At 40.6% G+C, this 14,069-nt stretch overlaps 1 non-coding gene across 1 annotated transcript; it reads right to left on the reverse strand.

Annotated features, from left to right (window-relative positions):
- Positions 1–13,666: 13,666 nt before the first annotated feature.
- LOC122225753 lies at positions 13,667–13,772 on the reverse strand. Its single transcript, XR_006205355.1, has one exon. It is a non-coding gene; the product is annotated as a small nucleolar RNA U13 (small nucleolar RNA).
- Between the last annotated feature and the right edge of the window lie 297 nt (positions 13,773–14,069).

Below are 14,069 nucleotides of genomic sequence, written 5' to 3' on the forward strand. Positions count from 1 at the left end.
GAGCCTGCCTGGATTCTCTCTCTGTCTCTCTCTGTCTCTCTCTCTCTCCTCTCTTTGCCCCTCTCCCTCTTTCTGCTCTCTCTCAAAATTAAAAATTTTAAAAAACCTTAAAAAAAAGAAAATAAACTGGATTCTGTATGTTCATATACACTAGATCTAAATAAACTATTAAGAGCAAAGAGCCTGGCCTAGTTCTAGACACCTCATTTATGCTGTCTACAACTCTAGCTAAATATCATAGGTGAATTCACTGAGGATCAGAAGTTGGAAACTTGTCCATGCCTACCAAGCTCTGATTCTTCCCATATACCACATTGAAGGTAATGATAAAAATAATGGTCAGGGTGCCTGGGTGACTCAGTCGGTGAGGCATCCCACTGTTGCTTTCAGCTCAGGTCATGATCTCACAGCTGTGGGATCCAGCTCCTTGTCGGCCTCTGCACCGGGCATGGAGCCTGCTTCGGATTCTCTCTCTGCCTCTCTCTTTGCCCTTCACCCACTTATGCTCTCTCCTTTCTCTCTCTCTCTCTCTCAAAATAATAATAATAATAATAATAATAATAATAATAATAATAAGGGCCAACATTTTAAAACTCTTTTCAATTAAAAAGTTCTGGAAATAGATGTTAGGAATGGTTATCGGATGATGTGTATGTATTGTATGCCACTGAATGGTCCACTTAAAAATAATTAAAATGCTAAATTTGACATTAGGGATATTTTACCACAATTAAAAAATCAGAGAGATTTGAGACACAGGGGGAAGTGGAATGTGTGACAACGGAAATAAGGGGTTGGAACTGATGCCAGCAGGCCGGGTCCAAGGACTCGGGGGGGGGGGGGGGGGTCCCACCGGACCAGCCAAGGGGGGTCCTTGGCTGCATGCAGGATCGAAATCGAATGTAAGCCAGCAGGAAGCGAGAGCAGAGTTTTTTGAAGACCTAAAGAGAGAGAGCAGATACAGAGGGCACGAATGTCTGGGAGACTCAGAAAAGAAAGAAGAATGAATGTCGTCTTTGCTTGGGGTCTAGGGCTTTTATGGAGGATGATGATCTGGGGCACATGTCCTCACAGGCATCCGGGAACTTAGCGAACAAGCCCTTGCTCAGGTGTCCTCTATATGCCACTTATGCTCTGGAGCCAGGGGTCTTAGAAAATGTACATGATGACCTCAGCTGATCACTCCGTAGGTATTCTGTCTGTTGGGCTGGAAGGGTCCAAAGAAATCCTTAACTTCTTGACCTTCATAAAGAGGACGAAAGAAAGAAAGAAAGAAAGAAAGAAAGAAAGAAAGAAAGAAAGAAAAATTAAAAAACAGTAAAAGAAAAGGAGGACATACATTAAGGTATGTGGAAGGCAGGGGTGCAAGTCTTAGGTAGAATAGAAGCAAGAAAAGGAAAGGAAAAAAAAAAACAGCTTGTTTTTCACAGATTCCCTTCAGTTTCCTTGTCTTGGAATGATGTGAGGAAGGGGTCATGAGCCAAGGAGTACAGCCAGGCTCCAGAAGCTGGAAAAGGCAGAGAAACATTCTCTCCTTGAGTCTCCAGAGGGAACCAACCCCTGAAGACACCTTTGACTTAAGTCTAGTGGACTGTAGATGTCTTGCCTCCAGAACCATAAGATAATAAACTTGCATTGTTTAAAAAAAAATTTTTTTAAAGAAAGATACGTGCTTTCAATTTGGAATTTTTTTATTGTGACAAGATGGTAGCCAATCTCTGTAAATGAGTTTGGAAGGAAGGAAGGAAGGAAGGAAGGAAGGAAGGAAGGAAGGAAGGAAGGAATTAAATTTCAGGCCACTTATTCACAGTAAACTTACAGGGTAAAGCCTCCAAAACATGTAGCCTCTGTTTTCCCTGACTGTGATGATTTTAAACTATATCTGCAGATTATTTGACACTCCTCCCACCAAAAGGTAGGCTCTCATTCTTCCCTTGAAGGTGGGCGGGACCTAGTGACTTGCTCCAAATGTGACTTCTGGGGCTACTTTAAGGCTGTTTAACAAATACAAGTGAAATGTTTTTGTTTTATGTGATTGTTAGCTCAGTAAGTCTTCCAAGAGGTTGCCTTGTGTGAAAACAAATCATGTCATGAACCTGGACTCAAAGCCTCTAGTCATGTACTAGAACTACTCAACTCTGGAAGGAGGTTGCCAGAAGGCACCCAGAAGAGCGATTGGTATTATTATTATTACCTACATCCTATATCTTCTCAATGGGTCACCACACATTTTTATGGTTTCTATTACATACTATTTATTTGCTGGTGATCCCCAAATCTGCAGTCTGGCTCTCTCCTCTAAATATGAAGCTTAAATATTTAATAGCCTGCTAGACAAAACCATTTCAATCTACAGAATCCTCAAGCTCAATTCGATATGTCTAAACTCTAAACTGACTCATTCTCTGCCTCTTCTGCTCACAATTTCATCCAATTTCCTGTGACCTCCAGGGTTCCTGTATCAGTGCTGGCATGCTCAAGCCAGAAATTGTCTTCTTTGTTCCCTTTTTATTTTTGTCCATATTCAATTAATCACCCACTCCTGCAAATTCTTTTTTTTTTTTTAATGTTTATTTATTTTGAGAGAAAGAGAGAGAGTGTGAGTGGGGGAAGGCAAAGACAGAGGAAGAGTGAAAATCCCACACAGGCTCCATGCTGCCAGCACAGAGCCCCACGCAGGGGCTCTCATGAACCAGGAAATCATGACCCGAGCCGAAATCAAGAGCCAGGTGCTTTAACCAACTGAGCCACCCATGTGCCCCCCAGTCCTGCAAATTCTATCTCGTATCATCCCATTTTTTGAGTCATTCCATTGTAACCTGAGATGCCAGCTCATCTCTGTTTTTGGTCTGCATTCTTCTAATTCATTCTCTACAGTGCTGCTGGAATGATCTTTCTAAAGCACAAATCTGATCATCATTATTCCCTTGCTTAAATTTTTTCATGAGTTCCCCATGATTTTGAGGATACAGATTCAAATCCCTTACTGTGGCTTACAAGGCCATCACATGCTCTTGCCCCAGCTACCTCTGAGTTCTTACCTCTTGACATTATTTTCCTTGCACTATACAATTCAGGCATGCTGAACTATTGCAGTTTCCTGATTCATCAGTCTTTCCCCTACTCTTGGTCATTACACATGCTTGAAATGTTCCCTACGTTCATCCTCCCTTTGTCTAATTCCCACTCATGCCCAACTCTTACCCCCACCACATACCCCCAACTAAGCTACCCAACCTATGTGCACCCTAATTTTGTACTCAATCCTATTCTGGGGGAAAAGAGACCCTGGCGGTCTCAAAACACTCTAGGCTACAGGGCAAGTCTGTCCCTAAGGTACATCAACCTTCAACTGCCTCCTCTTGTTCTGAATACAGACCCCCTCCCCACCCCTGCCAATTTTTCAATTATAATTGGCTTCCCAGGCAGTGTTGTCTGTAAAGAGTAAATGCCCCAGTCCTGTTGATGCAAGCGTAACAATCTGCATGAATATTTTATTGCCCACTGTAAATTAATAAAATGACATTTCAGTCTCGGTGAGCTTGGATAATATGAGTTTGCCAAGAGAAAACTTTACTTTCAATGTGCTGACAAAAGTTCAAGTTCTGAGCCTGCAAAGCAAAGATTCAGAGCTTGTACCACAGCAAATTTACCAATGTAAATGAACTTCCCGAGGTCTCTTGACAGCCAGTTGCCTTCCCTGGGCTGCATAATTAGAATGATAAGTTGTATAGAATTTAGACCTACCTCACTTCCATCTCTCCTTATGAGTTGATAGAAACTCAGTGCTAGAAGATTCCAGAGGCCATCTGTTTCAAACACTACATTGCTTAAGAGTATGAATTGCTTTAGAATTGTCTGAAAATCTAAAGTAGAATATTATTGTCAGGACTCAAATAAATGATCCTTTATAATATACTAATCTGAAAATGCCTTGCCACAGAAAAGGTGGGATGAATAAGGAATGAGAGATGATAAAGTACTTTACTTAATATTATTATTATTAATAGTTAAATTATTATTATGTAGAAAATATTCTGGGTGGAAGAGGAGCTCTTTCTCACACACTTTCTCTCCTTCCTCTATATCTATCTGTACTTCAAAAAAGAAAAAAGAAAAAGAAAAACCTCTTTTCTTTTTACAGGAGAAAAAAAAATCAACCTTATAATTTAGGGCAATCACCTCATTCATGCTGTCACTTCTACATATATTTAATATCAGCACTTGCAAGATTACATAAAAAATACAAGGTACACCTTTAAAAAATGCTTTAAGGACAATGCTTTTTACAGGTTAGTTGACTAAAAAATGAGATCCAAAAATGCATTTCATTTGGCAGATTTCAGTCAATATATAAAATGGACAAGCAAACAAAGTAATCTGGTGAGAAAATTAAAGGCAACTTTGGGGAAATACCATCTCCTCTCCTTTTTGCCTTGTAGAAGAAGAAAAACTTTCCCTTTCCCTTCTCTCTCTTTTTTTAAATGTTTATTTATTTTCAAAGAGAGACAGAGAGAGAAAGCAGGGGAGCAGGGGGGAGGGGCAGAGAAGGAGAGGGAGAGAGAGAGAATCCCAAGCAGGCTCCACACCGTCAGCACAGAGCCCAACACAGGGCTCGATCTCACCAACCGTGAGATAATGACCTGAGCGGAAATGAAGAGTCAAAAGCTTAACCAACTGAGCCACCCATGCACCTTTTCTTCTTGTCTTTTTTAATGTTTATTTATTTTGAGAAAACGTTTCCTCTACTTTCTCATCTTGAGTACTACCTGAAGATGTGCAAAGTAAAGTAACAAAAGACAGATTAACAGACGAAGCAGACCATTTCTACTGATACTCATTTATATATGCATAAGGTCTTCATGAAGGAAAAAGACAAGAAGGAGGAGGAAGAGGAAGAGGATGAGGAAGAGGAAGAAGAGGGAGAGAAAAACCCAAAGAAGCGGTTGGATTTTCAGGCTTATATATCATTTTAATAAAGGGTGACTTTGAGAAGCGACTACGCAAAGGGAAAAGAGTTTTGGTTTCTCGGGCAGATAAATGGTGGGGAAAGGGCAGGCTGCCCCCAGACAGGCCACTTCAGCATGTGGATTATTTTGAGCTAAAGGCAATCAAGACCCCGAGGGCTCAAGGAAACTTTTACCCCTCCTTAAATCACCTAGAAGAATCTAAATTGGAGGTCTTTTCCAGAATAAGAACCATTAGTAGAGAGGAATGTTATCTGACTGGCCCTTCAGGAGCCCAGGGCAAATATTTGTTTACCAAATGTTTACTCTTTTTCATCTTCCTGTGAATTGCATTCCTTCCCTTTGAAGTCCCAGACCCCTACCCCTCCTCAAACACACCTCCTTTGCCTGTCTTTGGAATTTCCACGTCTATGTGGATTTCCCATATATAACACTTTTAAGTTTGGTTTTCTCATGTTAATCTGTCTCATGCCAATTTGATTCTTAGTTCAGCTAGCAGGCTCTTGAAGGGGACAGGAAATCTTGCTCCCCAAGAATAGGAAATATAAGTCTTGCCCTTAGCTAGGTGGGTAGAATGCTAACCACTTCTGATTTGGAACTGCCCGACGCTAATAAACTTTGCTCAAATAAACTCTTAAAATTTTTAATAAGCCTCAGTTTATCTTTTAACAAGTAGTAAAGAGAGCTTTCCTTAGCTGGTACCGGGAGGAAAGTTTATAACCTGCTTTTAGGCAGAAAGAGGGAGGGCAGAGAACTCTGCTAAAAAGATGATTGAAGGGGTGCCTGGCTGACTCAGTGGAGTGTGCAACTCTTGATCTTGTGTTGTGAGTTCAAGATTGTGTAGAGATTGCTTTAAGAACATTAAAAATCTTGAAAAAAAAAAAAAGATGATTCAAGAAGACAATTTAAGCTGGGGCACCTGGGTGGCTAAGTCGGTTAAGTGTTCAACTCCTGATTTCAGCTCAGGTCATTATCTCAAAGTTCATGAGTTGGAGCCCCAGGTCGGGCTCTGTGCTGACAGCATGAAAAGTCTGCTTAAGATTCTCTCCTTCTCTCTCTGCCCCTCCCCTGCTCATGCTTTCTCTCTCTCCCTCGAAATAAATAAATAACCTTAAAAATAAAATAAATTGGACAATTCAGGGTATATGAACGAACTTTATTTAACATTTCATTAAGTGGACAGTGTTTCAGAGAATGGCAAAATGGAGCAAAAGGCGAGAGGCTTTTACAGGATAAAGAACAAAGAACAAGGAAGAGACAAGTAGAAAACATCTGGGGACCTGGGTGGCTCAGTCGGTGGAACTTCCAACTTCGGCTCAGGTCATGATCTCACGGTTCATTGAGTTCGAGCCCCATGTCAGGCTCTGTGCTGACAGCTCAGAGCCTGGAGCCTGTTTGGGATTCTGTGTCTCCCTCTTTCTCTGCCCCTCCCTCACTCATGCTCTGTCTCTCTCTCAAAAATAAATAAACATTAAAAAAATAAAAATTTAAAAAATTTAGAAAATTCATTTATTAAAAAAAAAAAAGAAAATATCTGATTGGTGGGGGCCACGTCATCAATTTCAGTGAGAAGGCCCATGGTTGCCTTGGCATTAAGGGACTGGTTAACTGGGTATGCTATGTTTCTGGTCGGGCTCCCACTGGAAAGGTTATCTGAGCTTTGATTTGCTTACATGGCAGTCCCCACCCCTCCCTGGCCCCTACAGAAGCAGCTCCATCTTGGGCCCAGAAATTTATTTCAACGTCTCTGGCTCTTTCTGCTATTTCTCAGTTGCCTTTAGCTCAAAATAATTAATACACTCAAGTGGCATATTCCGATCCCCTTCAACCTCATACATCTTGCTCAAGGTGTGGAGAATGGTGGAGCCTTCAAAAACAATGGTTAATTTGCCCCATTCAACTTGAAATCCAGATGAAAATTTTGTTCTGATAGATAGCAGGATTTGTCACCCCAAAATATACCTCTTTGGCAGAAGGATTATTTAGAACTGATTATTTTGAGAAGTGGCTGATGCAGGAACACCTGAGTGGCTCAGTTGGTTAAGCTCTTGGTTTCACCTTAGGTCATGAACTTACAATTTGTGAGTTCAAGCCCTGCATCGGGCTCTGTGCTGGCGGTGTGGAGCCTGCTCGGGATTCTGTGTCTCACTCCCTCTCTGCCCCTCCCTCACACTGTCTCTGTCTCTCTCAAAAATAAATAAACTTAAAAAAAAAAAAGTGGCCGATGGAGATGCTGTGTAAAAAGGGTATAAGTTATCATTTTGTAAGGAAGTCTCTATTTGTAAGAGTGTCCTCTCTCAGTACCAGGAAGAGGGAATATGGCTTTTCCTGGTTGCCTCCCAGAACTGGCTTCCCTCCCCCACCCAGTGAGAAATAAGCCCACCGACCCAGTCCAAGGATGGACACAGAGACTTAGAGCGCAGTGAAGCAAGGCTTTAATCAACATTCTTACAAGAGCGAGTGTCTGAGGGACAGGCACACTTGGGGCAGTTGCAGCAGACAATTTATCTCCTAGCATGCAAGCCCCTCCCCCCCATTCCTCATTGGCTGAGTACTAGAGATTACAGCATTAATCTAGTCAACACCTGTGCCCACGTAAGGCAAAAAGTAGTCTGATTGGAGCAAATGTACATTCCCTGAGGTGATGCAGAGACTTTAATTCCCTCCTCCCTTTGTTTTTTTGGTGCATGCTCATTGTAAAGCCCACAAAAATAAGTCCTCAAAAAGGAGAGGGGAAGAATCGGGAAGTAAAGTGTCTAAGGGTTTGGGACTCCATTGTGGGGAGGAGGGGGTTCATCAATATTTCCAATAGGTTGTAAACCTGCTGTTAACTAGACAGCACAGCTTTTATTTGGTATTTCTGAAGATGAATCATCTCCCTTAAGTCTCACAACCTACCAGCAACCAACACATCTGTCCGCTTTTCTTTCATCTTTAGCTGAAGATGGGTTTTGTTTTGTTTTGCTTTCTTTTGTTTTGTCATTTTGAGACATTTTGAGAGAGAGAGAGAGAGAGAGAGAGAGAGAGAGAGAGAGAGAGAAAGTGGGTGACCAGGGGAGGGCAGAGGGAGAGGGAGAGAGAATCTGAAGCAGCCCCACTCAGGGCATGGAGATCTCACAACCGTGGTGTTGCAGGATATTTTACCTCAGTACCCAGGGTTCATTGTCTTACCACTTCAAAGAATGAAGAGGTGGACACAAAATAAAGTGAGCTGCAGGCAAAAGCTTATTAGAGTATAAGATTAGAAAGAAAGAATTAGTAGGAAAGCTCTCTTAACAGAAAGGGGACATTTGAAGGTGAATGTCCCAGGACTATAAGCAAGGGTCCTTGTTTTATAAGGTTCTGGTCACCGCCCCCTTCCTTCCCCCTTGTTCCTTCTCAGGCCCCACCCTTACTGGCTTGACAACTCTAGGTGCTGGGTTGTCCATTCCTGATTGGCTCGACTCCATTGTGTGAGGAGTCAGACTGGTCCTACTATCCCTCATGTAACATAAGTTTTATGGTTTAGGTATTTTGATTGTCAAATTCCTGAGGGGAACCTGAGGGGGAGTAGGTGGTGTCTGTTACGTTCTTAACAGGGATAAGGTCCCAAACTGCTCAGGCAGTTTGCTGTAGTCAGACATTCCCAGCATCGTTCCAAAATGTGTGTCTTCCCCCACCCAGGGACCTCAGGTGCCAATCCTTTCTCTCTCTGCCTAGTCTATCCTATTTTCCCCTATCATAGTGAGATCATGACCTGAGTCGAAATCAAGAGTTGGATGCTTAACTGACTGAGCCACTCAGGAGCCCCTGAATATGGTTTTTGAACTGGCAGCTTAGGCCTCCTTGGGAAGCTGCTCATTTCTCCCTGGCATCTCTCATGTGTACACAAAGGTACATGTTAATACACTTCTATTTGTTTTTCTCTTCATCTGCCTTTTATTACAGGGTGTCTCAGCCAACAACTCAGAGGGTGAAGGGAAAGTTAGTTTTCCTCCCCTACAGTTCATTCAACAAACTACTACATATAACACAATTGGATTATAACATACTAGGATGAAATTTGTTTTTAAAAAAATTCAGCTGAGTAAGTTGAATTTTAAAGATCTAATTGGCTTTATGCAATGACTTCGGAAGCAGGCAGCACCCCACATAGCAAAGAGAGGGGAGCTCTCCACAAGTTGTAGAAAATGGAAGTTTTTATGGGCAGAAGGAGGGTGGGACAAGGAAGTTTAAAAGCGGATTGCTTCAAGCAGGGTTACCTTCCCCCAGAGGAAGGCAGGGACGCATCAGACAGATTACCTCATTGGTGCTAACCAGGAAATTCCAGACTGATTGGATTAAAATTCCACCCCTGGGAGAGGCTGGAACTGCCATTAGGTTAGGTATTAAGTCTTGGCAGGGCTTAGCAAAAGTGACTATTTGGGGCCCATTGTTTCTTTTTAACAAATTGAAAGCTAATAATAAATACTTTCATCTTGTGATGAGAAATAATCGACAAAAACCATCTTTAAATCCTTTTATATATGGAAGAAAACCTTTAAGGTAGTGTGTCACCAACTTAGTGGAGCCATTTTAAAATGGAAAGTTAAAGGAATTGTTAGTACGTCAAGCTTTCTGTCCCTCGATTTTGACAATCTGGGTGTCAAATACTATGAGGTAGAATAGAATCAAGGGATCTGTTGTGTCTTCTGCTGTGACCTGGAAAGTTGAAGACACTTGAAAAGACCAAGTTACTTTTCCAGCCTGCAAAGTATTTGCTGAACCCAATTAGTACGTTGCTGAACCCAATTAGTACGTTGGCTTGAATCATTGTGTCAACCATCTAAAGGGAGCTGTATCTATTTTTGTTTTGTTCCATTTTATTGTATTTAATTTGGGGAGTGTATTTTATTCTGTTTGGGACATTATTAACTGCTAACATTTTGCAGAAGTGGGTTCAGTCATAAACACTCCAAAGAAATGTTTGCCTCATCTTTCGTTTGTATTGCCAACCACTTACTCAAGTAACAGTTAGTTTAGGAGGTTTCTTTTTCATGCCAAAAAGTACTATTTCTTGAGACATAGATTTGACTAGAAAACAACATTTAATTGTGGTTGTAAAATGTTCTGTTATTCTATAAAATAAAAATAAAATAGAGGACTATTTTGGTGGATGAGAATCCATATTGATTTGAAAGATTTGATTTGGTAACTAGAATTTTTCAATATTGAGAAATGTCATTCTGTTAAACATTGCAAACATTGTGTATTGTTTTTATTTTATTTTATTTTATTTTATTTTATTTTATTTTATTTGAGAGAGAGAGAGTGTGTGAGTGGGGGACACAGAAGGAGAGACAGAGAGAGAGAGAATCTAAAGAAGGTTCCATGCTCAGTGAGAAGCCCAGTATGGGGCTCAGTCCCACAACGTGAGCCAAAATCAAGAGTCCAACACTCGAGGGACTGAGCCACCCAGGTGTCTCTGTGTATTGTTTTTAAATAAAGTTGCAATGGTTACTTACTTGTTCTACATTGCTTTGTGTATCATAACTTTTCAAGGACAAAGTAACCCAACAGACAGCTTACAGGTAACATGAATTGAGCACTCACTAGCACTGCTCAGAGCTCCTTACATTACTTCATTTATTCCTCATGATAATCCTACGAGACTGAGAGAGATTAAATAACTCTTCCAGGGGTTCGTGGATGGCTCAGTTGGTTAACAGCTCCTGTCATGGTCTTGAGGTTCGTGGGATGGAGCCCCAAATCAGGCTCCATGCTGACAGCACAGAGTCTGCTCAGGATTCTCCCTCCCGCTTCCTCTGCCCCTCCCCTACTCGCTCCATATGGGCACACGCGCACTCTTTCTTTCTCTCAAAATACATAAACGTTTTTATAAATAAATAAATAAATAAATAAATAAATAAATAAATAATAAACTTTTCCGAACCAAGAAGTGATTGAGCAGTGGTTGAAGGTGGGTAGTCTTTTTTATTTATTTATTTGTTTGTTTATTTATGTTATTATTATTATTTATTTTAGAGAGAGAGCATGCATGCATGAGCTGGGGAGAGGGTCAGAGGGAGAGGGGAGTGGGGAATTCTAAGCAGGCTCCGTGCTCAGTGCGAAGCTGGACAGGAGGCTCCATCCCACAACCCTGGGATCATGACCTGAGTCAAAATCAAGAGTCTGATGCTCAACTGACTGAGCCGCCCACGCACTCCAGATGCAGACAGTCTAACTCCAGAGCCTGTACTACTAATGATTTCAAGTACTTCAATATCTAGGGGATTGGTATAAGATCCCAGTGAAGTAGCCGATATTATTCTAGGGTTCAAATGTTTTATTTATTTGCCTAAATTACTTAAACAAAGAGGTCATTGATGAGGTGACTTTAACACCTCAGCAGCCTACCCAAGCAAGCCAAAACCTATACCCGAAATGCTTCAAGATTAAGAAATCAAAACCTAAGGACAACTAATCACAAACAGCCAAATAGACTTTTCCAAGTAAGGCAAATGCTTACGCTGTAGCCAATCAAATAATTCCCTTGCTTTCTTCCTGCACTTGCACCCGATCTATGTAAGTTTCCCCCTACTCCTGTTGGTAGAGACTTCTCATTTGACATTGCCAGATTCAAATGGATTTTTGCTCAAATAAACTTAAAAAGTTTAATATGCCTCCATTTACCTCTTAACACTACATATTTTTGAAACATTCTCAGAACCTTTCATCCCTTATAACTCCATGGTCTTCAGGATTTCCATTTTTAATGCCTAATATTCCATCAACATGAGAATATTAAACGTCAACCCATAAGGTTTTTTTATTTCTAGTTTTATTTTTTTAACATACATATTTTTAGCATATATATTTTAGTTATTTGTTTGCTCATGGTTGATGAGATGGTTGGTCAGGGCATCCGGGTGGCTCAGTTGGTTAAGCGTCCAACTTCAGCTCAGGTCATGATCTTATGGTTTGTGGGTTCGAGCCCCATCTCGGGCTCTATACTGACAGCTCAGAGCCTGGAGCCTGCTGAGGATTCTGTGTGCTTCTCTCTCTCTCTGCCCCTCCCTGTTCATGCTCTGTCTTTCTCTGTCTCAAAAATAAATAAAGCATTAAAAAAAAACTTTTTTTAAAGATGGTTGGCAAATCAGAGCTATATAAATCACTTCTATATCTTAATATAGAATTTTCAGAAAGTTAAGCCCATGATGCTCAGAGGGCACATATAGAGTCAAAGAGCTGTTTACCTCATTAATGAGAGTCATAAAGATGACACACCAGGTTCAAAAGGGAGTAAGACCCCAGTTCTCTACCTCTGAGGATTTCTTCCTAAGCACATTTTCACTTCAGCACTGCAGTTTTCAGACTTAAAAGTAACAGGACAACTATAGGTCCAGAGAGAGAAGTGAAAATTAAATCTTATTAAGCTAATATTTGCACTTACTCTGTGCCTCCTTGCAGAGATTACTAATTTCTCTAATACTTGCAGAAACCCTGTACTTTGTTAAGTTTTATGTGTATTATCTCATTAAACCCTTGCAGCAATAATAATAGGCATTATTATTCTCCTCATTTTCCAGATGGGGAAAATGGGGCTTAGAAAGTTAAGTGGCTTGCCTAAGGTCACATAACAGCTGTAGCTAGCATTCAAAACGAAGTTGAACTTCTGCATTTAAACTTTTTACATTCTGCTACACCACAGACCTTTAAAAGAACTTGATATCTAAACAGATTTTTAATTTAATTTTTATCTTTTCATCATGGAGAATTTTCCATGTACTAAAATAGAATGGTATAAGGAAGCATTCGTGTACCCATCACTTAGCTTCAATAACTATTCCCATTCTACCATTATTTTTTCATCAATCCTCTCCTCAAATTCACTTTATTTTCTCTTATTCTATGGTATTTTCTTTATTTAAATTTTTTTAAAGTTTATTTTAGTTATTTTGAAAGAGTGAGAGAGCATGCACAAGGAGGGAAGGGACAGAGAGAGAGAGGGAGAGAGAGAATCCTAAGCAGGTTCCACGCTGGCAGCAGAGGGGCTCTGTGCTGTCACTATAAGGCTCAATCCCATGAACCATGAGATCATGACCCAAGCCAAAACCAAGAGTCAACGCTTGACTGACTGAGCCACCCTGGTACCCCTATCCTAGAGTATTTAAAACTGAATCCCAGACATCATATCTCATCTCCTATAAATACCTTAGAATGTTTCTCTAGTACATGAGAACTTAAAAGAAAAAACATAATAGCCTTATCATGCCTTCTCAAATTCACAAAAATTCCTTCATATATTTAATTTCTGATCCAAGTTCAACTTTCCCTGTTTGTCTCACAAATATCTTTTTACAGTTGTCAAATAAAAATTCAAATAGTGTACATTACATATTTAGACATTCTCTTAGGTCTCTTTTACCTTATGACAATCCCCCTTCTCTTTTTTTCTTTTACCCAATGTGTTTGTTGAAGAAGAAGGGGATTTTGTCCCTGTGGGATTTTTTTTTTCTTTTCACATCAGATGGATAAGGTGCCAATTAAAAAAATTTTTTTTAATGTTTTATTTATTTTTGAGAGAGCACAAGCAGGGGAGGGGCTGAGATAGAGGGAGATCGAGGGTCCAAAGTGGGCTCTGTGCTGATGAGCAAGTCCGATGTGGGCTTTGAGTCACGAACCATGAGATCATGACCTGAGCCAAACTCCAATGCTCAACCGACTAGGCCACCCAGGTGCCCCCGATGGGTAAGGTGCCAATTATGTTATGACAAAGTTTGAAGGAAGCACATCCCACACAGTGGCTGAACACCCAATCATCACACTTGTGAAATACAAAAGGTTCTGTCTTGTGGTATTTCTAATTGCAATTGGCTGATGGCATCCTCCCGGTGTCATTAGCCTGTTCTTCCATCTCCCATCTTTCCCATAATCTAGTGGTTGGTTCAAGACGTTTGATTAAACTCAGGTTCAAAATTTTTGTTTGTTTGTTTTGGCAAGATTACTCCATAGGTGGTGTTAACAGTCTCCTTTTAAAATAAATTATGTACTGCTCCATTAAATGTGCTGAGTCAGTGATTATAATCAGTAACAGCTTTTCTCCTCCCCCCCTGCCTTAATTTTATTTTTTTTTAATTAAAA

The sequence above is a fragment of the Panthera leo genome, chromosome B4 (genome assembly GCF_018350215.1).
Source record: "Panthera leo isolate Ple1 chromosome B4, P.leo_Ple1_pat1.1, whole genome shotgun sequence".
Classification (NCBI taxonomy): domain Eukaryota; kingdom Metazoa; phylum Chordata; class Mammalia; order Carnivora; family Felidae; genus Panthera; species Panthera leo.